Genomic DNA, 27,781 nt, shown 5'->3' on the forward strand with positions numbered 1-27,781 from the left:
TATGCAGAAGTGTTGATTGCTCTGATGTCCTGGATTTCTTTGCAAGCAGATAACTGTTTGTCATGGCACGCACTGTTTATGCTGTATAGTCTGCTTTATTTCTTCTCATCTGGAAAGGCAAATATTTACCTCTAGTGGGTATTGAAAATGAGGTTTAGAATCCTGCTTCTACTTAACCAAGCCAGACACTGTAGTGCATGGTCCTATTAGTAAGAATCTCTTTGGCAAAGGTACCCGACACAGTGAGAAGGGTCCTGACAGCACTAATGAATAGATAGTGCTCTATCTCTACTCTGGTGTTTTGCCAGGTGATGACTGATCTGATAAGGAATTCTGCACATTGTTGCAGTGCCTGGCCTCCTCTCATCCTGCCTGATGGATGAGTTGAACATCACACACTGAAGCATGACCAGCAACATGTCCTTTTATTGCTTACTGAGACTGCTCCACAAGTTTTTCCTTTCCTCTCTTTGGGGCTGAGCAGCCCCGAGTCACAGAAACCCATGAATGGCATGCCGGTGGGCACTGGCATTTGGAGTGACGTCACTGCTGCCTGTTGGGGCACAGAAGCTTGGGACTGATTAAGTTTTAACTTTTGAGTCTGGAGCTATATGTGTGGGCTCACAGCTGGGGACTACAAAGTGCTATATGGAATTGGCACAGAGAAGAAACACACAGATTGCCTGCTGTCAGGACATCTGTGTCTTTTTATTTTGGGTACATTTAGCACTTACAGTGTTTCACATCTGTCACATATGCAATATGGCACTGACAGTGGTTACCGTTATATTTACATTTTGCCTTGATCACATTTGTTGTTGTTGTTTACCCTGTCTGCAAGGCCACCTCCTTGGCCGCACACATTTCATTAGTTAGCATCAGGGGTGCCTGGCACTGAATGTTACCAGCAGCGTGCTCGGTGACACACACATGGCATTAACGACATAGCATTCAGCTTGTGTATCAGTCCCACACCATTTGTATTCTCTTCACAAATGCCACCTCCCCTGCTCATCCTGGACCTACATCATCTTGTCCTGCACAGCCCTTGCACGGCACAGGATAATTGAAAGACAGGCCTGCAAGAGACCCCTGAAGACCACCTTAGTGGCTTAATTGGCCCCCTGCTCAAAGCACACACACAACATAAGCTAGTCTGGACAGACATTTGTCTAATCTAGTCTTTTAAAACTACTAAGCTACTCTTAAAAGCTCTCAGTTGCAGCAAATCCAAAATCCCCCTCAGCAATTATTTTCATTCTGGCCATGTTAATGTTTTATGTAAACTTTGGTTGGAAATGCAACTTGTCCTTTGAGACGTAGCATATGATTTCAGATTCTGCTGCTGCTAAGTCTGACAGAAACATAATGACCCACCTCTCTCCCTCTTTCCCAAAATTATCCCTCATTTATTTGCTGAAATCCCTATCCCTGTCATTTCAGCTCCAGTCTGGGGTTTGGAGTCACAACATCTAACTGGCATTCAGTTCAGACACGTTCACCTTGTGGTTATGTCCTTGCTTCAGAACATGGCCAGGATTGTTCTTTTGCTTGCAAATTCATAGCCTTTATCCCTCCCTTTGTACATCTCATGCATTCCTGTTTGTCCTTTCATTGGTCATGGCAAAGTCCCGATTCTGTCTGCTTTGCATACAGATTGGGAATAAAGTATTTATACCTATTTATACCACATTGCAGCTACTGCTGCTCTCCTGGTAGGGTTTTCTCTTCACTTTGGCTGTCTTTAATTGCAAGTGGTATGGGGCTTCCTGATGGAATCACCAGGAGAGCCATTGGATCACCTCTTAAGTTGCCAGTGTTAAGGCTGGATGGACTCGAAGGCAAAGATTGGAAGCTACAGTGTTTGCTCTGAGGAAAGAAATGAATCTCTAATGGGAGTGGAAATTTGCCATTTTGCCAGAGTTGTTAGGAAAATGAGGGGAACAAGAAGATGAGATTCCTGGAGCAAAATCTGTCCTTGGAATACATCACATCACAAGCTTTTCTTGTGACAGAATTATTTCATTATTATTTTTTTAATTAAACCATTCTTAAAAATAATCCTTACTTTTAAATCACAAGTCAAACATGCAAATGTGAGCCCTGGGAACTCAAAAGTCTCAGGCTACACAAATTTCTCTCATCCCTTCTATGGAAACAACAAAAGATGAATACACAAGGAATGTCTGTTAAGGATAAGTTTTAATGATCATCTGCAACTTATTATTCCATAATACATGCCATTAATAAACTGAATTACCCCTAAAGTCTGTCCTGTGAGAAGTGCTATATTTCCTGCATCTGCTGCATCTGTTTTATCACATCTTTGCATCCTTCTTAAAGCATTGTGCAACATGTTAAAAAGGGTTCCAGCATAAAGCAATCACATCTCAGGTATATAATATCTGAATATTTTGTCTTCTTCCTTTTATTTCACTTTTATTTCACTTTTATTTCACTTTTTACTGCTTCTGTATGTGAGGAATAACTTCCAACTGCAAAAAGCTCAGTCTACCTTCTTTTCTCTCTCTTACTTGAAAGCTTTGTCTGAAATTTGGGTTCAAAACATTAAAACTCAGCCTAGTAAATTGTAGAGTCACCAATAGATTCAAGCTGTCACACGGAATACTTTGTTCGGAGAGTTCTACTTCAAGGCCAAGGAAGTTAATAGGATACTTTTCATTGCCTGCAGTGAAAACTATCCTGGGTCTATATTCATGCATAATCAGTGAGTGGGAGATGAAAGGACCATGTTACCTTCCGATCCCACATTTTTCGTGGACTGTTTTCCCTACCCATGTGGCTGCAAGATTCTCATTACAATCTACCCTTATCTTGATTTGGGCAAAAAAATGCTCCTCATAATGGTTTCATTATGCTAAGGTATGCACCTCTTCACAGAATTAAATTAACCTCTGTCCTGTCCAGAAATACTGTTATCATCATTACTATTAAATTAGTTATTCTGAAGCAACTGCAGACAAGACATCAAGCCAGTCCCCCCCGGCCACATTCCACAGAGTGAGCTGCAGCTCTCAGTTCCAGTGAATGTATTGGGAAATGCACTGCTGCAGAATGGGAAGCCCAGGCTGCCTCTCCTCCCTGTATCCCTGCAGCTGTCCTTCATGCTGCTAAGCTGCTTTCTCAGGAAAGTGTTAGAGAGGAGGTCTGGAGAGGAATAGCTTTGTGAGATGAATGTGAGAGAATCCAGAGGTCTCAGTTTCCACCCATGTCCCTGGCTGTGAGCTGATTCCTCTGTTCCTCATGTATGAAATGGCTGTAATGTCTCTGCCTCCTTCCCTTCTCCATATCCCCACTCTGCTGTCTAGCAGGCGCTGTAACTGCACCTTCAGTGCAAACATAGCTTTCAATATCATTTACAGTTTCCAATTGTTCTTTATTACATTAGTAATTTTATGATCTACTTAATGGCTAATATTTGCATGATTTTCCTCTATGAAATTATTTTGTATTTTCTGTCACTAAATTACAAAATCATGAATGATTTGATAATGTTTGATTAATTTAGAAAAAGCCTGTCCCTTGTCATTAATGTTATTATAGTGCCATAACTTGTAGTTTTAATCTTAGGCAAATCTTAGTGTGGGCTTTCTTGGACTGAGAACAGCAAAATTCCCATTCTTTGTGTTTTAAGGCTTTTTCTTAGACAACTGGCATTCTCACCAGCAAAAAAATCTGGGCAGAGAACAAACTTTATTGTAAAAGAAGCACGATGAAAAGAAATATGTTTTATAAGTGCAAAAAGCCATGAGAGAATCCTGGATGTGCAAAAATTAAGTAAAGCTAAGAAATAGGTCGCTGTATTTGTATTTATAACAAATATATATGTATATGTGTGTATGTAAAGCCAATCTCTTTTTCAAGGACAGGTAATGATTTCATGATGTGGACAGTTGACTTCATTACAATAAGACATATGGTTTCATAAATTCAATACTTACTGTGGGGTATTTGTTCAAATTTTAATGCCACACACTGTTCTAAACTCATTGTGAAGAGAAATACCAGCTGATGATGAGAAGCAGAGCTAGGAATGCTAGATCACACCAAACTTTGCCAGGATACAGATAGGTGAAGCCATCAAACAATTACCAGAACTTTGCAGCAGACACTGAAGTGTGGAAGCTTCTTGGCTGCTCTTCAGCTCTGGTGGTTTGGTACCATATTAGCATGGTGGACCAGCCATTTCATATGAAACCTTCATGTCTGTGCTTACTGGCAAAATGAAAAAATGTCATTAAAATACAGGCATACACAAAGTATGTGGAATGAAATCCTGTATCTGCTCTGATAAATGTGAATTTTTCTTGTGTCTTCAAAAGACCAAGATTTTACCCAGAACATTTAGGCCTCCTTATTTTGAAATAAAAGGCAAGTTTTTAAACTTAATTTATAAAAATGCCCACCATAAAACTTGCTTACATATACAGTAGTGTTACTAATCAGCTTTTCAGGATATAAACCTTTAAAACTTAATGATTCCTTTTCTGTTTAGAGAGCAATTATATAGTAGGTTGTTACATTTTGAGCAAAACAGAAGTGGACTTGAATTTCCAGTATGTTCTTAGGTTTTGATTTGAATTCTTCCTCATTGTTGGGATTTATCTGAGGTCTGTGCTGGCATCAGAGTGATAATATAAAATATGCACAGTTGCTCTAACCATGGCTTACAGAGCTGTTTATACCCATACACATATACTCTCAAACACAATTTTAATCCAAAGTAGAGCTCACCTGAGGCATGTAAGTTCCTTGTCCTTCTGTCATTCTGTTGTGCTACTTTTGAGCTACTGATGTCTAGTTTTAGAGGATTTTAATTAAGTAGATAAGACATGTCTAAACCTCAGTGCACTGGTTCACAACGAATGTCTGGTTTTAAAGCTTAGCATCTATTTCCACTTGGGGAAATACAGTAAAAACAATGTGTATTTTTAAAAATGTGTATTTTTAACCATGTGTATTTTTATTTTGTGTATTTTTACTGTGAATATCTAGTTTCCACTGGATTATACTTTTAACACAGAACCATTGCTGAAGCTCTGGCTTGGAATGATGGGACGTAGAGGCTTCAGGAGGCAGCCACAAGCTGAAAAAATGTATGCAAGGGCTTGGATCTGCATAAGAGTGCATGATATCAGCCTCCAATACTGACTACATTTAATATAATATTTATTTAGTGAATATGATCAATGAGTCACAGGTTTTTTTCCCTAGAACTTTCATTTTGCAAACAATTGACTGTGACCCTGCAAACACTGATTCATGTGCGTGGAAGTGATTGAGAGCACCCACGGTGTGAGAAATGAAGCATGTGTGTACCTCTGCACAGGGTCAGGGTCACAGAGGTGGTTGATACTGATTTCATATTTTGACCCTAACCAAAACGTTCCTTGTTTTTAACAGCTTACTTTTCTTCCTTAATCTGTAAAGCAGTCTTTGGCTGGTGACAGCTGTGAGAATTCTGAAATCCATAATGTACCATGGGGACCAATTCTGATTTCTGTTGCCTTGTAATGCACTTAGAGCAGCACATGGCAAGTGAATAGTGAGAATTTTCTGTTGGTGAAAAGAAACAGTCATCCAGAGGAAGGAGACCCAAGAGAGACAACCTCAGAGTCGTAGGAGAGGTCTCGTTTTGTTCCAGCAGTTCCTTCATGATTCTGTGAGCATTTTCCCCCATTCAGTTGTACTTTTACCAGCTTTACATTGCTCCCCTGCAAACCTAGCTAGTTCCATGGCTTGTACTCCATTCCCAGCATCTGGGAAGTCCTGTGACAAAGCTACAAAACTCTCCTAGTCTTAAAGGGAATCAGATATTGTGGAGTCCCCAGATATGTTTCTCTGTGGTTCCAATTTGGTTTTCATCCCATAAGCATGAGTTAAGAGAGTTAGTTATCTTAGGTGTATTTGATGTTAAGAAGTCAACTCTTTTAGCTGGTAGAGGGAAGGGAGAGACTTCAGTGAGGTTTGTAACTTACTAGAAGTTTGTATTAGAAAGTGAAAGCCAGACCCCATGTTGATGAAGTTGATGAAACTAAAATAGAAGAAGTATGCAGTACAAAATTCAAAATACACTGTCTGCCTCCTATTCACATTTACACTCACATTTGGAGCAGATAGAGGGTTATGCTTTAGGACTTGTTGGGTTTCCATTTATGGCAAGGAAAATATTCTTAGAATAATTGACATATCAGAGTAGCTGGGCAGAACTTCCTACTGAAATTGTTGGAGAAGGGTTTCTCCAGATCCATGAATGAAACCTGGAAGATAATAACTGCTCACTAAACTCTTTTGCCTGTTCTCTGGGACAATAGGTTATATATTTCTTTCCCCACAAAATGCCCTTGTTCTAACGCTGACCTGTGCAAACTTTTTGTGTGAACAGCTTTGAGAGCTCCCCTGTTTGCTGAGCTGCTGGAGGAGGCTTGGGCAGGGTTCCTTATGCCACCTTTCCAGGTTACATTTCCTTACTGTAGATGGAGCCCTCCATGGTTGAAGGTGAGAATATGATTTACCCTAAAATCCCTGTATCAGCCATGCCTCCATGGAGTCAAAGATTAAGTGACAATATGCATGCTTCTTCAGTCCAGTCAACAGAGGAAAATCATCCCCGAGTCAATTCTTCCAACTGGAGGACGAATAATTACAGCTATCTCCTAGATATCTGCTTAAGTGCTCTCTCTTAGATATCTGCTTCTTCTCGGGAATCACCTGTCTAGCTTCAGACATCTCTATCTATCTGTATCAGAAGTTATTATCCAGGCTGACTTTATTATCCCACCCTAAGATCAATATCTAAAATAATTGGGTGTATTTGGGCCTCTGGAGTCTCCTCTCTTTTCTCATTGACTATTACATGACTAGTGTTAGAGCAAGAAATCCACTTTGAGATATTTAAAGAGAGTTAAGATAAATAACACCCCTTTGGTAAACTATCTGAGTATAGCCATCTTATTTTTGTGAACTGTGTTATTCACCTCTAGAATTAAGTAGATTTTACTTTAGGAATGCCTCATTAGTTTCTTGCATTTAAGTGCTGAATTTCTCAATTTTACTCAACATGAAAAAAAGTGAGTGGTCTGAGAACAAGACTGCATGTCTAGAAAAGACAAAATCCTGTGTAATGGAATAGTAAGTACAGTAGTGCACTTTAGTCAGCAACTATATCTTCATTCCCTGGCACAAAAGCATCAGCAATGCAGACAAGAATGCAAGTTTGAGTAATGTGTCCAAAATCAGTGAGAGCACTGAAGCATGATCCTGGACAGTTTCTCATCGGTCTTGCTTGTGACCAGTCAGAATGGGAAATCACCTCTGTAACTCAGCAGCATAGATTTACTTTTGCAAATGAAATGGTAGGAAAACAGAAAGCTTTTAAAGTTCTGCAAGAGCCCAAATACCACCAGGATTCTTAACATGTTTGAGAGGGAGGATCACCTTCAGCCTTGAACACACTAAGTATAGACAAGAGGCACATAAGCAGTCAAAGATAACACCACTTCATATCAAGAGCTGCTATCCAGCCCTACAAAGGAATTTGAACAACTGCTAACGATTTCTAAAGTCTGCACTTGATTACTGCAGGACTTCAGATACCCCCTCCAAATATTTATGATCTTTCACTACAAATCAGTGTTTAAAAACATCTAAAAATAATGCTCTAAAAACTCCAAGTACCTTAGTAATAGAATTATTATTAGATTTGTTTCTGTTTTACAGATACATTCTTTGGCTCCAGCTATGTGTTTCAACACACTCTCCTTACATCAAGGGCTCTTCAGGGCTTTTTCTATATGTGCTGAAAGACACTTCTTTACCTGAGGCTAGTCTGCTAACTTCTTGGAGCATAAAGTATCTCAGGATAATTTAACCACGTGAGGCACACTCAGAAGATTTGGCAGATTGTCTCAGGCGTTTGGAGTTAAACAATAATAACATCCCTGCTCCTAATCCTCCAGATTTCTTCTAAGTTCTGCTTCTATTTGTTCTTAGTGAAAAGCATGGCATTATCTCATTACAGCAATTTGATTTTCATTATCTAAGTAGGCTGCTGTGTCAGCAAAAAGCAGCAATTTGGAAAGGATGGAAAAGACTGCGAGTCATGGATGAATGAGTGATTGGTGGAGAAAAAAAAGAAGATAGAAGAGGGTACGTTGAGTGATTGAGTGAGCTTGGGAAAATAAGGTGAGGTCTGTGGTAACCAGTCCAGAAATATGACTTTATGTTTATGTGATTAAGTAGGGGAAGCCTGAACATACAACCTGTGCTTAGATGGCATAAGTTCAACCAGAAGTGTGCTGTATAGCAGTTTGTATAGAAGAAGCTGGAGTACTGAGATGACTACAAGGTCCTGTCTAAATCATTTGACAAGAAAAGCTACCTGGTAAGAAATTGCCTTCCCCAAGATCTATTTCAAAATCTGCTTTTGAGATGCAATTTCTTTACCACAAGAAGAGGCCTATAAGGTAGGAATAATCAATCTGCAAGGTAGGAACCTTAATTTAGTTATGCTGCAAGCATTCCTTTGGAGATACAAGGTTTCAAGTCATTATATATGAATTGGTATGGGCATGGAGCACAGCATGCTCTTGTTGGTATCTAATTAGCTCCAGTTTAACCAAGTTTCTGGGCTGAGTGTCTTTAACATTTACAATCTATTGAATATCTTTTTCTGTGTACAATCCAATGATCGCTGAAGGCAATGGGACTGTGTCTGCTGCAGCACATAAGATAAACCAAGGACTACTCCCTGGATCTGATGTCAAGTTCTGATAGTACAGCATATGTCTATATTTCTCAGCTCTCCTCTTCCAGCAGAGCAGAGTGACCAGACCCAAATTGTCCTTGAGAATGACAACCCATGGGTCGGATGCCTGAATGCTGTCAGGACAGTGCCAGGGAGAGCTGGGACCAGACTTCAAAGCATGCTAAAAATATGTGGGAAAGGCTTATGCCAGTAAACTTCCCTGGTTTATTAATACAGGTATAGTCTGAGAGTCTTTTGATTGGGATCAGTAGACTACAAGTGGGTGAAAATGAGCCATCTCCTGCGATGGATCTATAATCCTTTGAGATTCCCAGAGCATATTGCTTTCGGGTAAGAGACCTCCATCTTAAAAGAGAAAAAGGAATTTAAAAGCTGCTTTGGGCATTTTGCCAGCTGCACAGCAACATCTGGCTGGCATTCAGAGGCTTCAGGGGCAGCTAATCCTGCTCTGAGTAGGATTAACATCCCTGTTTAAAATGTACTCTTGGTACGTCTGGCGGAGCCAGGATTTTGGCAGTCCAGAGCAGAGGGAAAGAGTGCAAGAAGGAGGGCCTGTGTGACTGTCACAAAATGTTTCCAGCCCTGGATCCCCTCCCAAATGCTCATTAGATACTGTAGAGGTGACTGCCTGTCTCCTCTTTACATTGTCTTCAAGTGAGAGCACTTTTCAGCAAGGGGTGGGGTTATTTACAGAAATACTGCTCTGCTTTCAGCAGCATAGGTAACAAGGGTTATTTTCAGCACAGATGCATGTAAATCCCAGTGACGTTGCTTGTGAAACCATTTTCATGAAGGAAATAACAAGATCTATTTGGACCAGAATTGTAGTAGAACACGTAGATGAGCTCCTACACAAAATTTTATCTTGTTTTCCATAGTTAGGGGTAAAGAAGTTGAATTTCCTTGACTTCAAGTTCCTCTGCTGGCAGTGACTGGCTGATTTCTTAAAGACCATCTCTACTGATAAACTCAACTGTTAGAAATCATGAGACAACACAGAAATTTGGTGTTGCCTTACAAATTCTGGAAAACCTTATGTTTTAAGTAGATTCACTTTGAAACTGGAGTGCTGTGGGCTTGTGAGAAGCATAGCAGGCCATAGCCCATGTTGTGCGGAGGGCTAGGAGAATTGTTCCCTCTAGCTCCAGGGCAAGGGTCAGTATGAACACATGCAGAATTGCACAAACATTTTACAGCTTGACCCAGACATCTCTGTGAGAAGCACATACAATTAAGGGCTTATTAATTAACCATATGTTCTGAACATGGAAAGCACTGATATGTGTAAGCAGTCTCTTCTACACCCTTCCCTTTAAGATTGTACAGAAGACAAATTACTGTTACACTTCGGCATGCCACTATAAGACTCTGCCACATTACTGGTGGTGAAAATTAGTTTGGCTCTGCTGAGGAGGCAGTTCAAATTATAGCTCAGCTGAGTGTTTGGCCTGGTGTGCTCAGATTTATAGATACCACCAAGCCTATCATATCCAGGTGAAGGATTTGCATACTTGCATGCAGTATTTACATATTAAAGTACAGTATTTACATGTTCTTTATTTTGCATGCTGAGACTTTTGACAAATAAAGGAAACACTTCAAACTGTGTCTTTATTTTTGTTTCCTATGTCTCAGATTTTCCAGAAAAATAAGTTGCTACATCCCCTTCTTTCATCCCCAAAAAAGAGCAGGAAAACGAGTGGCTTTCCTGCAGCAGCTGTTGCACCTGCTGTTTACAGTGAAATTGGACCACAGCAATGCTTCTTTTCTGGTCCACAACGTTTCCTCCAGCAGTCAAAGCCAACACATCAAAGTGAAAGCTCCGAAGGAGAAAAACAATGTGAACTATTGTTCCAAGAAAACAAAATAAATCATTTGTAGGAAAGGAGTAAAAACTCCTAACTGGATTTTTAAAATATAAATATTGGGAAGAAGACTGTGCAAGGCACAATATAACGTGTGGTTGTGATGATGCTAGACACGCTACGATTTCTAGAACTTCACTGTACTCTCACTTAATACGTTCTAACAATAGAAGCAATGCATACAGTGCATGCCATGATTCTTTGGAGATACACATTGCAGCTCAAGACAAAAGCTAGTGTTGGATGCTCTCATTTGCTTCTATTTGCTTCTTCAGTTTTGAAAAGTCCCAAATTTTGAAATACTTCTGTCCGATGAAGTTTGGACCTATTCTTGTCATCACAGTGTTTCTCCTTTTGTTCTTCTTCCTTGCTGTTGTTTGTTATTCTTATGATGGAAATACCTTGAGGTTCCCACTGAGGGCCCCATTGTGCTAGACAATTACACTGCACAAAAGGTTGTGATGTAAATAGAGAAACCAGTGTGTGGTAGAGGAAACACCGTAGAGGATCAGCTTGCCTGTACTCACTCTCCTGAAGGGTCAGAGACAGAGGTGGTCAAAACCCTGCTTTCTGTTGCCTGGCTTGTAGATTTTTTTTAGTAAAGGAGCAAGTCAAATATGCTACATCATTTTACCTGGATGAGAAGGATTAGATTTTTTTCAAAAACCTAAAATACAACTTGCTCTGCTGTAAGGAGGAGGTGTGGAAACATATACGTGATTGCCAACCAGGATTTCCCAAGAAACACAACGAAATCTGGAAGATTGCCTGCCATCATGAAATCATATTATCCAGAGGCACTAGGGTTACCTCCCCTCTCAGCATAAGCATATTAGTTTTGACCTTGTGACCTAGATATGGGTAATAAAATCTTCAACTTTCTTCCAGCAGTATTGCTACAGTCATATAGATATCGAATAGTGCACCTTGTTTCCTGGGATCCTAGTTTGCCATTCTGATTAGAAAACTGAAGACACAGAAATCAAAGGCTAGTTCCTGTTTTCCTGATGCTGTTTTTGGAGCAGGAGAAAAGGAAACAAAGCAGAAAAGTATGTCTGAAAGTAGACTTTCTCCGTCAGTTTACTTGAAAGAGTCTGGAGTAGCAGATGCAGAGCTGTGTATCCAGCTAAAATAAAAACAAGCACAGTTGTTTCATAAGAAACGGAAATCCAGAACCTGACTCAGTTTCTTCCTATTGTAATGAAAGTCCAGAGGAAATTAATGAAGCCTATTACAAATTTAATGAAGTAAATGAAACAATTCCACTGCCTTGGTTTAATGACTTCCACACAAAACCCTCAAAGGGTTGGTACATTCTGCCTACTGGGTTCACAGCACTGGGCCAGGTCCTCGAAATAGTAGCAGGCTGAAGAAGCTCTGTCTCATGTTCTGATGTCAATGCACTGAACTGAACCAGTTGCAAAATAAATACCGAAAATAAAGGACTTTGGACTGGTCAAGAGGTAAAAAAAGTTTGTAGAGCTTAGTACAGAGATAACTACACTGAACTTTGATGGCCATTGAGAGGCAGGGGATCAGAGAGCTCAACCCATTCCCTCTAGAGCTTTTACATGGATAAAGCCATGAGCAAGGTGAAAACCAATAATTTTTAAATGTTAAGTATATACAATCCTATAGTGCACTAGCTTGATTAAAAATTCCATTAAAGAGGCTCCTCTGCTGTATCTGATCACCCTGTGACTTAGGATCTTTCTCAGCCTGTCTCACTCTCAACAAAGCTACAAATTTACTTTTCCCCATTAACGTGAAGAATCATCATCAAGTGTTTTAAAACCACTAATACTGCTAGATCTTGCCATAAAAAAACCCCTTTATTAAAAAATATAGAATTTCTTTCATAATGCAACAGGTGTTTGTGTAATTAGAGAACAATCTGATGCAATTGATGGCATAAAACTATAACTAAATGCTATCTGACCCTCATGTGGTTAGGTGTATTTTACCATCTAAGAACTGCAAAAGGCTTTAAGGGTTCACACACAGTCTTTTTGCTGTATGTGTACAGCGTTAGCACAGATAAGGGTGGATGCTGGCTGTGGCTAAGGCTGTAAAGAAGCATACCTATTAAAGCTGAAATACAGAAATAATTTCTAAGGCACAGTCACAGACAGATGTACAACTCCCTTTGGTTTTCACTGAGGCTTAGGTACTGTTCTACACTTTCTTCTAGTTTCCCTCTCTCTTCCATCCAAACTAAGATGTAAAGATTATTGACCTTGTCCTGCTTTCATAGACCAGACAAAAGCAACAGAAATAGCTTATTTCAACACCTGAAAAAAAAAAAAAATCTTTACCAGTGAATGCCTTAAAAACATCCTGAAGACAGATGAATTCTGGTGAATCCGGCTGAAGTGCTTTAAGGTATTACTGCCCTGCTGTCGTCTGCCGCTCCTGCAGCAGCTGCCCCTGTGTTCAGAGAGTCAGCAAAAGGGGATGAGGACCAAGGTCCCGGCTGGTCCATCACGCAGATGAGCCCATTAACTGAGGGTGTCTGTGGCAAATTGGGTTTACCTCTTTTTTGCTCTGCTGGCCCACTGCCAGGCAGTAATGCCAGCAGACAGGCAGGCACAAACAGCTGGGGTGCCAACATAGCCTGTTGTGGATCAGTCATAATTGTTCTGTTCTCCCTTCCCTTCCCTTCCCTTCCCTTCCCTTCCCTTCCCTTCCCTTCCCTTCCCTTCCCTTCCCTTCCCTTCCCTTCCCTTTTCTCTTTCTTCCTTACCTTCCTTAATCTTTCTCTCCCTTTCTCTCTTATATTTCTGTCTCTCACCTTTCCATCTGTGTTTCTTCACTGCAAGAAGTTAGGTTTCTACAGGAAACTAACAAGAGTTAGGTTTCTACAGGAAATCCACCTCCAAGCTCCCACCAGTACCCTCCCAGACAATTAAGAATTTGTTTCCCCTCCCCCACAATCTCTTTTTGTTTTGTTATTGTCAGCTGGTCTCTTGGATTAGGGTTTGCAGCTCTCTCTGGGCTCAGGAAAGCTTGGTAGCTTGGCAGGATTTCTTGCCAGATCAGTGATCCTAATGTGAGTGCCAGAATCCTGCAGTTTACATAATGCTAATTTGCTTTTCAGCCCGAGTTGCCAACTCACATGCTGCTTAGCACATCAAGTAGCAGAAGGAATGCCATGTGCTCTACCCCGAGCGAGGAGAAGGAGAGTAATTGGATGGATACCCACTACCTGAAATTGAAACTAATCTAAGCAACCCTGGGTATAAACCTTAATGCACTGTTGAGCTTCTGGTAAGAGGTCATTAGACTGAAACTGTTTCAAGCCAATTAGTTCCTTGTTCTCAAAGCTCTGATTTGGAGTTTTCACTGGCACAATAAGGTTACAAATGCTGCTGCAATTATGGCAATATTCATTCACACAGACCTGCATCCCGTCACCCTTACTCATTGTATGGGTAGTAGAACTGGACCTTAATGCCTGTGCCGATGAAATGCTGGACATGTCAGGGTGGGGCGATACTGAGAGATATCACCACACCTAATGTTGCCAGTCACTGGGCTAAATGCCAGCTACTTTTCAGTCGACTGGGTGTGGGGCTATCTCATTGCATTACCACACACTCAAGTGTCTTACTGCAATACCAGTTCTTTCAAAGCAAAAGAAAGCCAGACCGCCTAGAAAAAAAAACACCTTTACCATCACCTTTGTTTTCATTCAAAGCCGCACAGCATGGGTGCTAATATAGCTGCAGCAGGAATCCAGAGAGGTGGGACACTTCTAAACGAGTTGTCCAAGCTCTCTCTCCAATAAACTTTGGGAAATGAGTAGCTCCGAAGAAAGATTGATCCTTCCTGCATGAGACACCTCTCTGAGGCAGACTGCGTTCTGAAGGTACTGGGGTCGCTCCCTCAGCTGACGGGCAAGAGGCTCTGTACTGGATCCGTTCAGCCAGCTGAGGTCTGTGGAGTTGTACCTCTTGCCTAGTGACAGAACCTGAGCCTGGTTAGCGTTCTGACTGATGGCTTGGTCACAGACAGGGACTGCGGGTCACAACTCCTGAGACAACAGCTGATGCAACACTCCCAACCCCTCAGGACAGGGAGCACGTCTGTGGGCCGCTCCTCTTGTCAGCTCCTGAGCAGCAGTGAGTAACTTGGGCGCTGGGAGAAGCAACTTTGATTTTCTCTGTTTGGTCAGCAGGAAGGCAGGTTCCCCAGCCCAGCAGGCCCTGCAGACACGCTCCTGGCAGCACAGCTCACCCACAGGTGAGCGGCTGGCTGCTGACATTGTCCCAAGGCCCAGCAAGTGGCATGTGGGAAGGCCTTCTGAGGAGCGCTGAGTGCACAGTCCCTGGGAGGTGTGGAGATTACAGGGGAATGGGATAAGGAATTTACAATGAAGGCTATGAAAGAAACTGGCCAAGTAAGACACAAACAAGAATTAATAGCCAAATAATACTGCTTAAATTTCTTGTTCTTCTGTACTTGGATTTTGTTGGTTTGGAAAGTGTAGAGGTGAAATTCTCCGAAATTTGCCTATTTGATACCTTGCATTGTGCTCTTCTCCATTTTAATGACACTCAAAATGTGGGTAGGGATGGGGACTGGAAGAGTTTATTATCCCTCCATCGAAGCAATGGCTGTGTATTGAGAAACAGCAAAACATTGCTTGTTAAAGCACCATCTCTACAAAAGGGCCTTATCACTTGGGTTTGGGGGACCACAGGAAGATGAAGTATTGTAGCATCTGACAGACTAATGAAAGAGGAGTATTCTTAGGACTTTTGAGGCCTGAGAAAAATGTCAAAATCCAGCCATTTTCTACTGTGTTAGCGATTATGCACTTGCTGTCTCATGGGACAGAGCTGTTGACTCACACTAAAGGTGCAAGTTGGTCCCACTGTTGAGGGACTTGTTGTTCCTCACTAGAGGAACACTGTCATGGGGAAGCATCCTATCAAAGAAACCACTGCCACGTTTTGTTTGTTTAAGGAGTGTGGTAGATGCACATGAAAATCATAATTTTCAGCATGATATAAATTTAAATAATTCCAGAAGATGGGGCCCCAAATTTGCTGGCTTTCAAGTAGTTGGCTTCGTTGGGATGTCTGGATTTATTAAGCATCCTCAGGTAATGCAATAATGCATATGCTTAAGGGATTACATGATAGGGGAGCTAGATGACATAAAAAAACCTGCTCAGCAGCTGGGTCCCAGGGTTGAAAAGCCTTCCAGAGAGTGTTTTCTTGGGGGAAAATATGGGGTTACTGATAAACTTTTAGAAATCTCTGTGGTTAGTTCTGTTCCTGGTGAGTGTGAGGTTAAGAGGAGAAGAAACTCATTATAAGCAGAAAATTATTTCTCAGGAATTACTCTCAATAAAAAAAGTGGCAGTAAAGCTGCATTTCCTTTCTTTAAGCATGTATATATTTCTTCTCTTTAGAACCTCTGATTGTTCAGCTGAAGAGGGTGGTAATTGCCCACCCCAGTGATTCAGCATTCTGGGAATTTCCCAAAAGTGGTTTGAACTGAGCTATGGTTTTTGCCAGCCTTTTCCATCTTTAAATCGTCCTTCTCCCTAAAAAGGGCAAATGTCTTTGCTTTCCTAATTGAAACATTTGACTAATAATAATGATAAACTGTGACTGTTTGTAAATACGATTTTTATCAGAGAGCTAACACTGCTACTTTTATCCCCTGTAGAAGATACTGCTTTCCTACCATATTTCACATATTTCTGGCAAATATCTAGGGTACAGTACTAGGTTACAAGGTATTGTATTGTAGTGTTACAGCCAGGAAAACTAATCAGTTTAGCAGAGTCACAATATAAACACAGGAAAGAAAGTAGCTCAAGAGTGGAAATTAATGAAAAGGAGAGGGCCATTACAGTAAAAAATGTCTGTGCATTAATACTGGTTGACTAAGTCGGTCAGGCAAAGCACTACAGTGTTGATCACTCTCTGCTGCCATCATAAATACTTTCTTTCCTTCTACTTTGTAGTATCCCCAAGCTACCTACTACTCTAATTATTTAATGGTGATTATTTTCCTTTTCTCTTTAGCTATTAAAATTTTCCCTCTTCCATGCTGTGTGTTAAAACTCGAGCTAGGTAGAGGAAGCTAAAAGAGTAAGTAAAACATTTTTCTCTTTTCTCTTTAATTTTCAGGCTTGCTAGGTCTCATGTGTATACATGTGTATGCGTGTGTGTATGGCTGGCCTCTGGTACAAATTAAAGTAGCCACACAGAAGGACAAAAAGGCACTTAGCCAGGGTGAAGGATCTGTCCCCATTGTTTCCTAGGAGTGTTGGATTCAACATCCTTTGACTCATAATATGTAATTAAAAAAAAAAAAAACAAACCAAAATCCAGCAACTCGAAATGAAAACTATTGTTGCTAGAAACTGAATGTGCAAGGAACAAGAGAATGAGTGTCTAATCTGGTAGGATTACTTTTCAGGATATTATAAACTTTGGTCCTACTGAGCCCAACAGGAAAATTCCCAGTGACATCAGTGATGTACAAATGGGTTCATAGCCCTTCCTCGGGGTAGGTTCCCATACCAGTACCAATTGGTAGGTGTGAATAAGCAGAGAAATCCTGCTGGAATGAAAAAAAAACCCAAAAAACTTCTCAAAGATTATCATCAGCATGAGCAATCTCAGTAAAGTTCTAATGACTGCTGTTAACAAACTGAGTTTTATTAAGTTTCCTGTAAAACAATGTGCTCTGGGGGAAGAAAAGGAGGGGGGGGTGGAAAGCAGGAGGGTAATTGTCATTCCAGTGAATCAGCTCCTCTGGGAATTTCCAAAAGGTGCGGTTAGCTCAGAAGACTGTGGTGTTTGCCACATTTTTCCTTCCTAAGGCTAATCTTTATAATTCAAATTAATTTGCAACCATTTAGTTTTGAATCTACAGTTCATATGCTTGATTAAGTCCTATTATTAATAAATCCATCAAAGGCACAGACAATGGCAAAAACTATTGAAAAAGACTAGGTATTAAGTAGAATAAATACATTAAAAATTTGGAGACTTGTCAGACAGTTCAACACCAAATTTATCCAGCAAGGGAATGAGACTATCCAGATCATGAGTAGAAAACAGCTTATCTGCAATGTGAGGATGTCACCAGGCAGCAGGGAGAACACAGAAAAGTGACTGACCAGCTGAGTTCCCACAGTGAGCACCACTCAGGAAAAGAAAGTTTAAGGAACTTGTTGCATGGAATACATGCAAAGAACAACACCAAATACCCATTGATTGCAGTGAATTGTCCGCCTCCCAAGCAGAAAAGATTCATATAGAAAATGGCAGTATTATTCTTTCTACCATGAAGGTCTAACTTTTAACAAAGAAATTATCTTCAGAACTGTAGCAAGAGCAATGTTTTAACTATTACCCATATATATTTGACTAAGAAACTACTATTGTTTGTGTCCAAGAAACATGGCCAATTCTTCCCAGCTGTATTATTGTATTATAATAATTTTCCATTACAGAGGTGACTGTTGCTCCAAGCCAGAGTATGTAAATTAGCCAAGATTTGACTCTCCAGGCTTTGCCATGCACAATGCTAAGCACCTCATGCACGACGCTGACGTCTCTCCATACTTATAGACTTCCCTGGGAGTTGAAGGCACTCAGTACTGCCTGGGAGGAAGAGATCTGTGTGTGGCAGAAAATGTTAGCATATTAGGAAAGTAAATGGAGATGATTTAATAATGAGACTACTGCTTCTCATGCTGACCATTGCTGTTTCATTGTTTCCTTGTGCTCCCCCATCAGCTGGCATCTGTCTTGTGCCCCATGGTGAGTGCAGACTGGAAGCTCTGTGGGGCGAGTGTTGGCCTTTGGAGTGGTGGTTGTGTGGAGCAATATCCAGGTGCCCCAGACACAGCAACCACGGGCTCCTGCAGTCACGCAATGGCTGCTTCCTTCCTTCATGTGATTGCTCAGCCTGTTTACATCTGTCAAGCCTTTTATGAAAGCTGCGCTGCTAGCAAGGGCTGTTGGTTTTATTTATTTTTTTTTTAATTGTTTTGAAGGCTCTTTTTAGTTAAAAAGTGTTTGCCACCACAGTTAAGTCATGGACTGGATTAAAGTTCAAAACCAGCTCACGTCAGCAAGTGGATGGAAATTGTTACCATCTGACAGCTGGTGGCCTGGAAGGAGAATGTAAAAGTCACTGCATGAAGGATTGGTTCAGGGCAGTGCCACAAGAAGTGACATGGCTTTGTTTTATATCCTAGGAGTACAGCTCTCTGTTCTGCCCAAATTCTGCTCAAAGGAGTGGGCATAGAGATTAGTGAAACTCGCTACACCTCTCTGACTGCAAGTGCCAGGTCCTACTACCTATTAAACTTGTGCAGGAGAAGCTGTGGTTTGTGCCACCGATGATACTTGGTGAGACCGTAGTGTGGCAGGCCTGGTCCAGGTCACTAGGTTCAACACTTCTTTGCTGCCTTTCAGCCCCCTAAGTCTTTCTCCCAGCTCATCTCCTCAACTCCAACCAGTAAAAAATGAACTGATGAGGATAAAAATCTTCTGTTTTCACCTCTGAGTGCTTTAATATAGGCCAGGTATATATTATTCAATATAAGAATGTCCTAACTTCCAGAATGTCTCGTACAAACTCATACTGTTCATTTAAATACCTGTTAGGCTCTATTGCAGTGTGTAATACAAAGACAGACCAGGCAAAGGCTGCAGAATTAACTGATCCAGAATAAGTGATAGCACTAGGAATGGCACAGGGATTGCAGATTGCACATTGCAGATGTGTGTCTTCTGGCTCTAACAATGACAGCTGAAGACATGACTGCCCTGAACATCCGATGTGCAAGTGGACCATGCTACCATCCAGAGGGACTCCAGTAGGCTGGAGAAATGATCTGACAGGAATCTCGTGAAGTTCAGCAAGAGGAAATGTGAAGTCCTACACCTGGGAAGGACTAATCCACATTACTCTAATGGCCCACTACATAATGGGAGCTGACCAGCTGGAAAACAGCTTTGCAGAGCAGGACCTGGAGGTCCTGCTGGACACCAAGTTGACATGAGCCAGCAACCTCACAGAAAACTCTGTCCTGGGCTGCATTAGGAGAAGTGCTTCTAACAGATCAAGGGAGGTGATCCTCCCCTTCCATTCAGCCCTCCTGAGGCTGTAGCCAGAGTACTGTCTCCAGTTCTGGCATCTTCAGCACAGGAGAGAGATGGATGCACTAAAGAGAGGCCAGCAAAGAGCCACTGTTATGATTAGGGGAGCAAGAAGTGGCAGAGGCACAAACAACACAATTTTGCTGCTGCTAAAACCTTCTCTAAGCAACAGAGCAGCACTCCTGCAGGGAAAGGCTAAGAGAATTGTGACTTCAGGCCGGAGAAGCGGAGTCTCAGGTGGATCTTATCAATGAACACCTGAAGCAAGTGTGTAAAGAGGACAGAGCCAGGCTCACTGCACTGACAGGACACATGCAGCAGGCACAAACTGAAACAGAGAAGGTTGTGAACATGAGAAAATATATTTTTATTGTTAGGGTAACTGAGTACTGGCCCAGGTGGTCTGGAGGGTCTGTGGAATACCCCTTTTTGGAAATATTCAAAAACCATCCATATGTTTAGTCCTGGGCAACCTTGTTGTAAGTGACCCTGCTTGATCAAGGGGTTGGACCGAATGATCTCTAGAAATGACTTTCAAACTCAGCCATGCTGTTATTCTCTGTTACTGTGAATCTACACCTAGAAGCTCTACATCACCTTTTCCCCTGCCAGCAAATATTGCTGCCTTTCCAAAGCCAGATACACATGGGAAGACCTCCCTATGAATGTCAGCAATACTGAGCTGCATTATCTTGAATAGCAATTTCTTGTTGATCCAGACTATTTTCATTGAAACATTTGAAGGAGTGCTTGTAAGGGCCTTTGAAGAGCTTGACAGGATCATGGGTGAGGGAGGATGTTGGCCAGCAGCCAGGACTAGGCTGGGTCCAGTTACCCCTTACCTCTGTAGCTGTCACAATATTGTCACAGTACAGCTGGCCTGGACTGGACAAAGTAAATCTGACCATAACACAAATCCAATCCAGCTAGCCTAGTTCATGCCTGAACATGTCCCTCAGTCAGTCCCATTCAAGCTTAATAGGAAGAACAACACTGGCCAAAGATCTAGGCAGAGAGAGATCCCAGCCAATAGCTGCCTAAGCCTGGGAGTTTTGAATCGAGAATATAAGTGAGCTCTGCACAATAAACTATTTTGTCTCATGAGCATCTGGTTCACGAGATGTGGATTTCGTCTCCCCACCCACGACCGACACACTACACGTAACCACTGCAGTTTCACTAGAAAGGCAGAAAAGGGCTCAGTGCTCTCACCTCTGAGCTGCTGTGTCAATCAGGCTCTAGGAAATGGAAACCAGAAGAGCAAGACGGCCGACAAAATACTGCAAAATTCAGGAACTCTCTGAACAAGCTAAAGGAAATAAACTTCAAGACAGCAAACTACAGTGACAGCATTTATGACTGAATTAAAACAACATTCTATGGTCTAGTTGAGGTGTTAGGGTTCGGTTGGACTCTATGATCTTGAAGGTCTCTTCCAACTTAGTGAATGTGAGATTCTGTGTTAATTTTGAAAGGCAGAGAATCTTAATTTAAAAGGATCTCAGAATCTTAATCCTAAAGCAGGATTTTTGTGAGGCTCTTTTAATGAGAATTAAAAAACAAAAAACACCTCTCCCTTTGTATTGTAACAATAAATTCATAATAATTGAATGTTATCTTTGTGTTACCTTACAATCTACAAAACCTAATATATGTTTTCCAGATTTGTTTCAGTTTTAATCAGTAATGCAAGATAAGAAAAGCAAGATTGTCATCCAAAAAAAGAGAAAAAAAGAAGGCAAGACAGAACTTGTAACAGAAACCAAAAAACAAAGCACATTATTTCTTCTCTGTGTATGATTTACTTTGTAGTCACTAAAGGTCATTGCTACCTGTAGACTGCCTGCTGTACTCTAATGAGAAAAAATTACTGGAAAAGTCAATATTAAACTAAATCTTAATAATAATTTGTGTCTAGAGGATGGCTAGAAAATGAGCTGAAAAAAAGTGAGATTTTTTTTTCATTTGGACAGATATAACACACCCCAGACAGCGAAAAGGGCCCTTTCCCCCTGCTGTACCTTTTTGGTATGTAAAGCAGGAGTCAGCACCTTTGAACAATCATAAATGCATCACAAATGATATTTGAAGATATTTAAATGTGACCAGCTATGTATGTTTCTAGTCTAGCACTGTAGAGAACAAGGAATGCAGAAATTCACTGCTTTTTTTTTGTAATTTTTACATGTACTGTGACAGAGCCCAGGGGTAGTTATGCCTTGGCAGTGGGTGCCGAGTGGTGCCTCTGAGAATGCAACAGGTACAACTCCACAATGACAAAGATAAAATAATAGAGTGTCTCTAATGTTACTAGTAGCAGCAAATGCCACAGGAGGACCCCCCCTTGCAGAGTTCATTTTCTTTTGTTGTTAAATAAGTCTCAATGCTAGTTATTGTTGAACTGTGGGAATTGACACAGGCTGCTGGCAAAACTGACAGCCTGCACTTTGTGCATGGCAGTGTTGCTCCCTTTTATAAGCCGATGACCTCACCTATTTTTGCTGTGTTCTGCCATTTGAAAGCCTCCAAAAATGTTAGCTCACTTTTAATGAGCTTTTGATTGTAAGGCTGAAGAAGTGAAAACGAGGATGTTGCTATTGTTTTCACAGAGGTGATAAATGCTAACCACAGTCCAAATTAATATTTTAATTCTTCCTCAGAAGAAAAGTGCCTTATGCTTTCAAAGAAAACATCATCTAGTCTAAGTATTTCTATTATTCCTCGTCAGGTCAGAAATTCTTCAACAGTGAACTGTGTTCGCTTTATCAAGCCAAAAGACCAGTAATTTCAGGGGGTATTTTCTAATGTCCTTGAGTATACAGTAAAGAGATACCCTTCAGCAAAGCCACAATTCCTCTTCCTAAGTGTCTATATTTACTAGTCACTTCCACTGTCAGTGCAGTCAGAGGAAGCGGGGTGTACAGCAGGGTCTTAAATGCTCATTTTGAAAGAAAATAAGTATTGTTTAATAGGAATTTACCCACTCTCTTGTGAAATTTATCCCCTGTAATGGTCCTAGTATTTATTTAAGCTAGTGTTTTTGTTGCAAATACTGAAACCTGTTATTTGAGCACTACTTCATGTGTCAGCAGGCAGATCCTCTGCCTCCTTTTCTGTGCTGAACATGGACCCTGTACTGCAGGATAATTTTTGCTACTCTTTTGCTACAGTTCTATCAATTCTGTCCAAATAGCCTCCTCCAATTAACTTCCTATGAAGCTGCCCACTATATGATCTAGATACTGCTAAATGTTGGATTCCATGGTCAGTTTTGCTCTTGCAATAAATTACAGGACAGACTCAAAAATGTGGTAAGATTAAAATAAGTGTAGAATTAGAGCACTCTTCAGTTCCCACCTGCTTTGTAATTGTCTAAGGAAGAAAAATCCAAAGTTTCATTTTAATTTAATTTCCATGCCAAGTCAAGGCCATTAGTATTTCTGCCCTACACAGAATAGAAGTCCATTAATCCCTAAATTGATCAGTCCCTGAGTTCATCACTCCTGTTGTCGTGAGCCAGAGAGGGATGAAATTTATCTAGGGTAGTCTCAACATCTGATTTTGTATTGTTAATGAAACTCAAATCACAGACTTTAGAGTTAACAGGCAACAGAGTGAGGATAAAAATGAATCTCATTGAAGAGATTGTCTGGATGTATTTTGGAGCTCAGAGGAGAGGAAAGAGAAACCTATTCTTTACTGCAGCATCAATGACTTGCTGCTGGTAGTAACTGGGAGAGCAGGTTGGTTGATGTTTCTCACTGTTTGGAGATAGAGAGGGTTCTTTCTTACCAGAGGGGCAAGGGATATAATGTTTTCCATTTTCCTAGGAGTAGGCTGTTTGCTAGGATCACAAGGATCACCGGAGATAGCTCTTTCTCTGCAGGCCTCTGCCTGAGGCATGCAGCATTTCAGAAAGAGTTTCAAGAAATCATTTTGCTGAGTACTGACTTGCATCTGTTATAGAGATATATAATTCTACTAGAGAGACTGAAGAGAGGATTTCATTAATCCTCTGGGTTGTATGGGAAGGTAAATGTGCAGTGTAGTGTAATGTTACATGTGCTACACTGCCTTTTTCTTTAAAGAAGGCCTCCTGGGTTGCCACAGGACTGTGTGGTACAAGTGAGAAGTAATTAAAAGGTAGGTATGTTTAGGGAGGTTACTAAAATTGTGTGGGAATTCTAGTCATTTCTTGAGCATCTTTTCATGGAGAAAAAGAGCTGTACTTTTCAGCCTTTGCACCTAGCTTAATTAGTTTTGTGCTGTCCATTCAAAATGCTGCATTTCCAATAGAGAGAAGCTGATTCCATCAGCCAATATTTGTTACAATTAGCACAGAACTGACAGAATTGTGTGCTTACTATATAAAACCCCACTCATGGCTTTAGCATTAAACAACTACCCAAATGAGGGCAGAAGGCTATCATTACTATGCTTCCAAGGTGTAATAATGTCTGAGTTTATTCATGTACTTACAATTGCCTTGATCATCTCCTTTAACAGAAAGCTCTGCAGCAGGAGGAAATACAATCCAAAACACACTGTGAGTAGCTGTTTGTGGTTATGTCACATCATCATCTCCAACTCAAAAAGTCACTCAGAGGATCTAAAAGAAACCTAATTTTAAAACACATGGACCATTGACCGCAGAACTGTAGCAGCTCACTCGCACATGAGAATGCCCCTACCTTGGCTCATCAGCATATCTGTCCTCTCCTGCTGCCCATGACATTCCCATCCCTGCTGAGAGGACACCTGACACAGAGATTTATTGGTAATATAGAGAAGTTAATCTGGCTGGGACCAGGTTTCAGCTACAGAGCAGCCTTTCTCTACCTCCAGTGTGCTTGTCAAGTTATAATGGTTATACCCCTATTCTGCCAAGCTGTGAAACCACAGCCTTTGTATACTCAAAAAAATCAAGTGCAGGAGCAATATGTAAATATAGATTTGCACCTTGATGTTGCTTTTGATCCTGTCTTCTCAGGAAGTGAAATGAGTGTCCAAGGATTCATGAAGGGGTGGATCCAGTGACCTATCCAGAACAGACAGTGGGACTTGGGAGAGCGAGCATTTTAACACAGATTTAACACCAATCATTGCATGATTTCCACTCTTATCCGTATAAAGTTGATCACATATACTTTATATGCTGTGAGGAACTATCTTATTTTCCCTTCTGTCCTGAAGCAACCCCAGCACACAGGAGTGGGAAGAGAATTACAACTTTAATGCTGCTGCAACATCCTCCCCTAGAACAGGTGTATATTGAACTCAAAGGAAAAAGGCTATATCTACAATAGTCAGGTGATTCCAGAGACTGGTAGAGTGAGAGAGGCAAATTATTTGCAGCTGGTGGCTCCATCCAGATGGTGCAGAGGAGGTGACATGACTTTGGCATCCTGAGTCTTTTGTGTCCTTCCAAGGGCCATAAGAACATCCTTGCCTTCTCCCTTGCTGTGACCCCAGGCCCACAGTCCTAGCATTAATGTCCCACACCAATCCCACCTTTCCCTCCTGAGCTGTTCAGCACCTCCTTGTGCCCTGAAGCTGTTCTTGTGGTAATACTACTGCATGGGGTCTGCCCAGCTCTCTGGTCACCGAGAATCATCCATGGCTCAGCCTCAGTCAGTTATTTTGGTTTATTTTTCCTTCAGTCGAATACTTCTGCCATGAGCATTAGTGTAACATTAAGAACATTTCTATTTCCGTTCAGTTCTGTGTTGTTGTGAACTGCATTTTTATGGTAGGTATTTGTTTTTGCAATCACAGTGATGAAATACATTTACTGGTTGTAGCAGTTACAGGACTTCTAAATAAATATCTGTCTTTGTTTAATTTCAGTAAATCAGGGCATTTCACTAGCATTATAATAATAGGGATTTGGGGAATACTCTGTGTCCATGAAATAATTATTGAAGCAATTTATTCTTGCATCATTGTAAAAAACCCTTCAATTTGGGCTGTTCCCAGAAGATAAGGGACTAGATTTTTCAGAGTAGATGACTGTAATTTTAATTTTTAATTTTTTTTTTCTAGATTTTGCCCTTGGCTTTGTTTTGGTTTTGCAACTTTGGTGTGTGAAAATATGTAATTGCAGTTTTCCATTCAACATAAATGGTACTATTGAGAGTAGTTAGCTATCCTAACCTCCTGGTTAACTTCCATCTTCAAAAAGTACCAGCACTGTTGGTGTGATCAGTATCACCTTATCACTCCCTAGAAAAACAAACAGATTTTGTATACACTGTAAGTGACTCTGGTTTTGGTAATATTGTTACCATTCCTTCCTGTTTGGATTTGATTTTTGTGTATTTCCAGATAGCAGGCTGATGCTTTATACCTTGTTAATCCTTATCAGCTCAATGGAAATGAATACATATAACTGAGAGGTTAATTTAGCAGGATATGAAAGGAACTGTAAAGTGCTGAAAACATATATGATATTTTCTCAATGTTTTCTCTTTAAAATACATTGCCCTCTGTATTTGTGTTTCTGGCTGCGGTGGTATGAAGGATTTATTTTATTTTTATTCCATCATTTGGTGCAGTCTTTTCTTTATTTTCATATTATAAAATAATATATTTACATAATTTTGAAATAATTTCAAAGTAAATTGGTAATGTAGAAGAGTTATTGAGGTAAAGCTGTGAAATGTTGTTTGGCAGTGCTGACCATTTTCATAGACTGAGGCATTTCATTGATTTCATACATCTGAAATCCAGGGATTAGTTACTGAGAAATTATTTCCCCACCGCTCCCACTTTGATGGAAGGCATCTATTGTTTTTGGGGCATGCCTAAACACATGGGATGTTGTTTCTGGAAGAACTCTATCATTCAAATGAGATGATATGAAAGGCAGAGTGTGTAAACTACAGCTGTGGAGAAACAGATTGTAGCTAATGGATCCAGATTTTGCCAGGAGTCATCTGGATAACTTGACTTTGTGTTGAGCTGCTGCAAACAACAATAACAACAAACTCCTTTACATGTATGCTTCGTTTGGAGTGTTTCGTAAAGCTGCCTATGGAAATTTCTCAAAAGCAAACTTTTCTCAAAAGCAGCTAAATGAATTACGTAATTTTTTTCAGGACTACTATGATTCATAACCGTACAGAATATGGGCTTTATTATGTTTCTTTTATGTATGGGTATCTACCAGTGAAATCTATAAGGGCTGTTCTGTGAGAAAAGTCCTCAGGACCCTGCCTAAAAAGTTGCATGTGTTAGGTTTGCAAATGGTGTATATTAATAGGAAAATTCAATTTGTTTTTCTCTTCATCCTTCAATAACATGTGAAGGAAACAACATGGTCTAAACCTAAGTGCAGTATTCACGCAGGCCAGCAGCCCGCTATTGCGCCACACGCAGAATTCCCACTGAGGTCACTGGAAGTGCCCTGAGCAGCATCTCCCTTGGAATGAGCCTGGCTCTGTGTGTGTGTAGATGTGCACGCGCGTCTGCGTCTGCGTGTGTCGGTGTGTGTGTGTGTGTGTTGAGTAATAATTTTCCACGGCAGAAAAAAAAATTAAAAATTGAAACTTCGTTGTCATGCTATCTTACAAGGAAGCTAGCTTCACCCACACAGAGTTGAAAGCACATACCACTCTGTTACAGCACATAAACACTGTTATCACGCTAGTTGCAGAAAGAGCACTGTCACTGGGACATTTTATAGGCATGGGCTTTTATACTATTCAGCAAGCTATTGAAAATTAAAATGTAATTAGTGTAGCAAAACAATAGTTTGCATCTTTTAATTACTGCTCCGTTTTTTTGACAGAATGTTTTAATTATTGTTTTTTCTTCTGTTCTGTTTTTATTGATTTGGTGCCAGTTCAATTGTGTTACCAAGACCTCCCAGTACTCAATGAATTTACCTCAGGGGATTCTGCCTTCTTCATTGTTTTAAAATAAAACAGATCTCCAACTACCTACAAAACAAAATTAGAAGGGGAGGAGGAAAAAAAAAGGAAAAAAGAACA

The 27,781-nt window shown here is 40.7% G+C and overlaps 1 long non-coding RNA gene across 1 annotated transcript in view; it reads left to right on the forward strand.

Moving 5' to 3' along the window:
* Positions 1–14,290: 14,290 nt before the first annotated feature.
* LOC107201208 overlaps positions 14,291–27,781 on the forward strand; it is an 83,239-nt gene continuing 69,748 nt past the window's right edge. The window contains exon 1 of the long non-coding RNA XR_001520097.3: positions 14,291–14,774. This is a non-coding gene — a long non-coding RNA (uncharacterized LOC107201208). The remainder of the gene's footprint in view (positions 14,775–27,781) is intronic.

Source organism: Parus major, chromosome 3 (assembly GCF_001522545.3).
Source record: "Parus major isolate Abel chromosome 3, Parus_major1.1, whole genome shotgun sequence".
NCBI lineage: Eukaryota > Metazoa > Chordata > Aves > Passeriformes > Paridae > Parus > Parus major.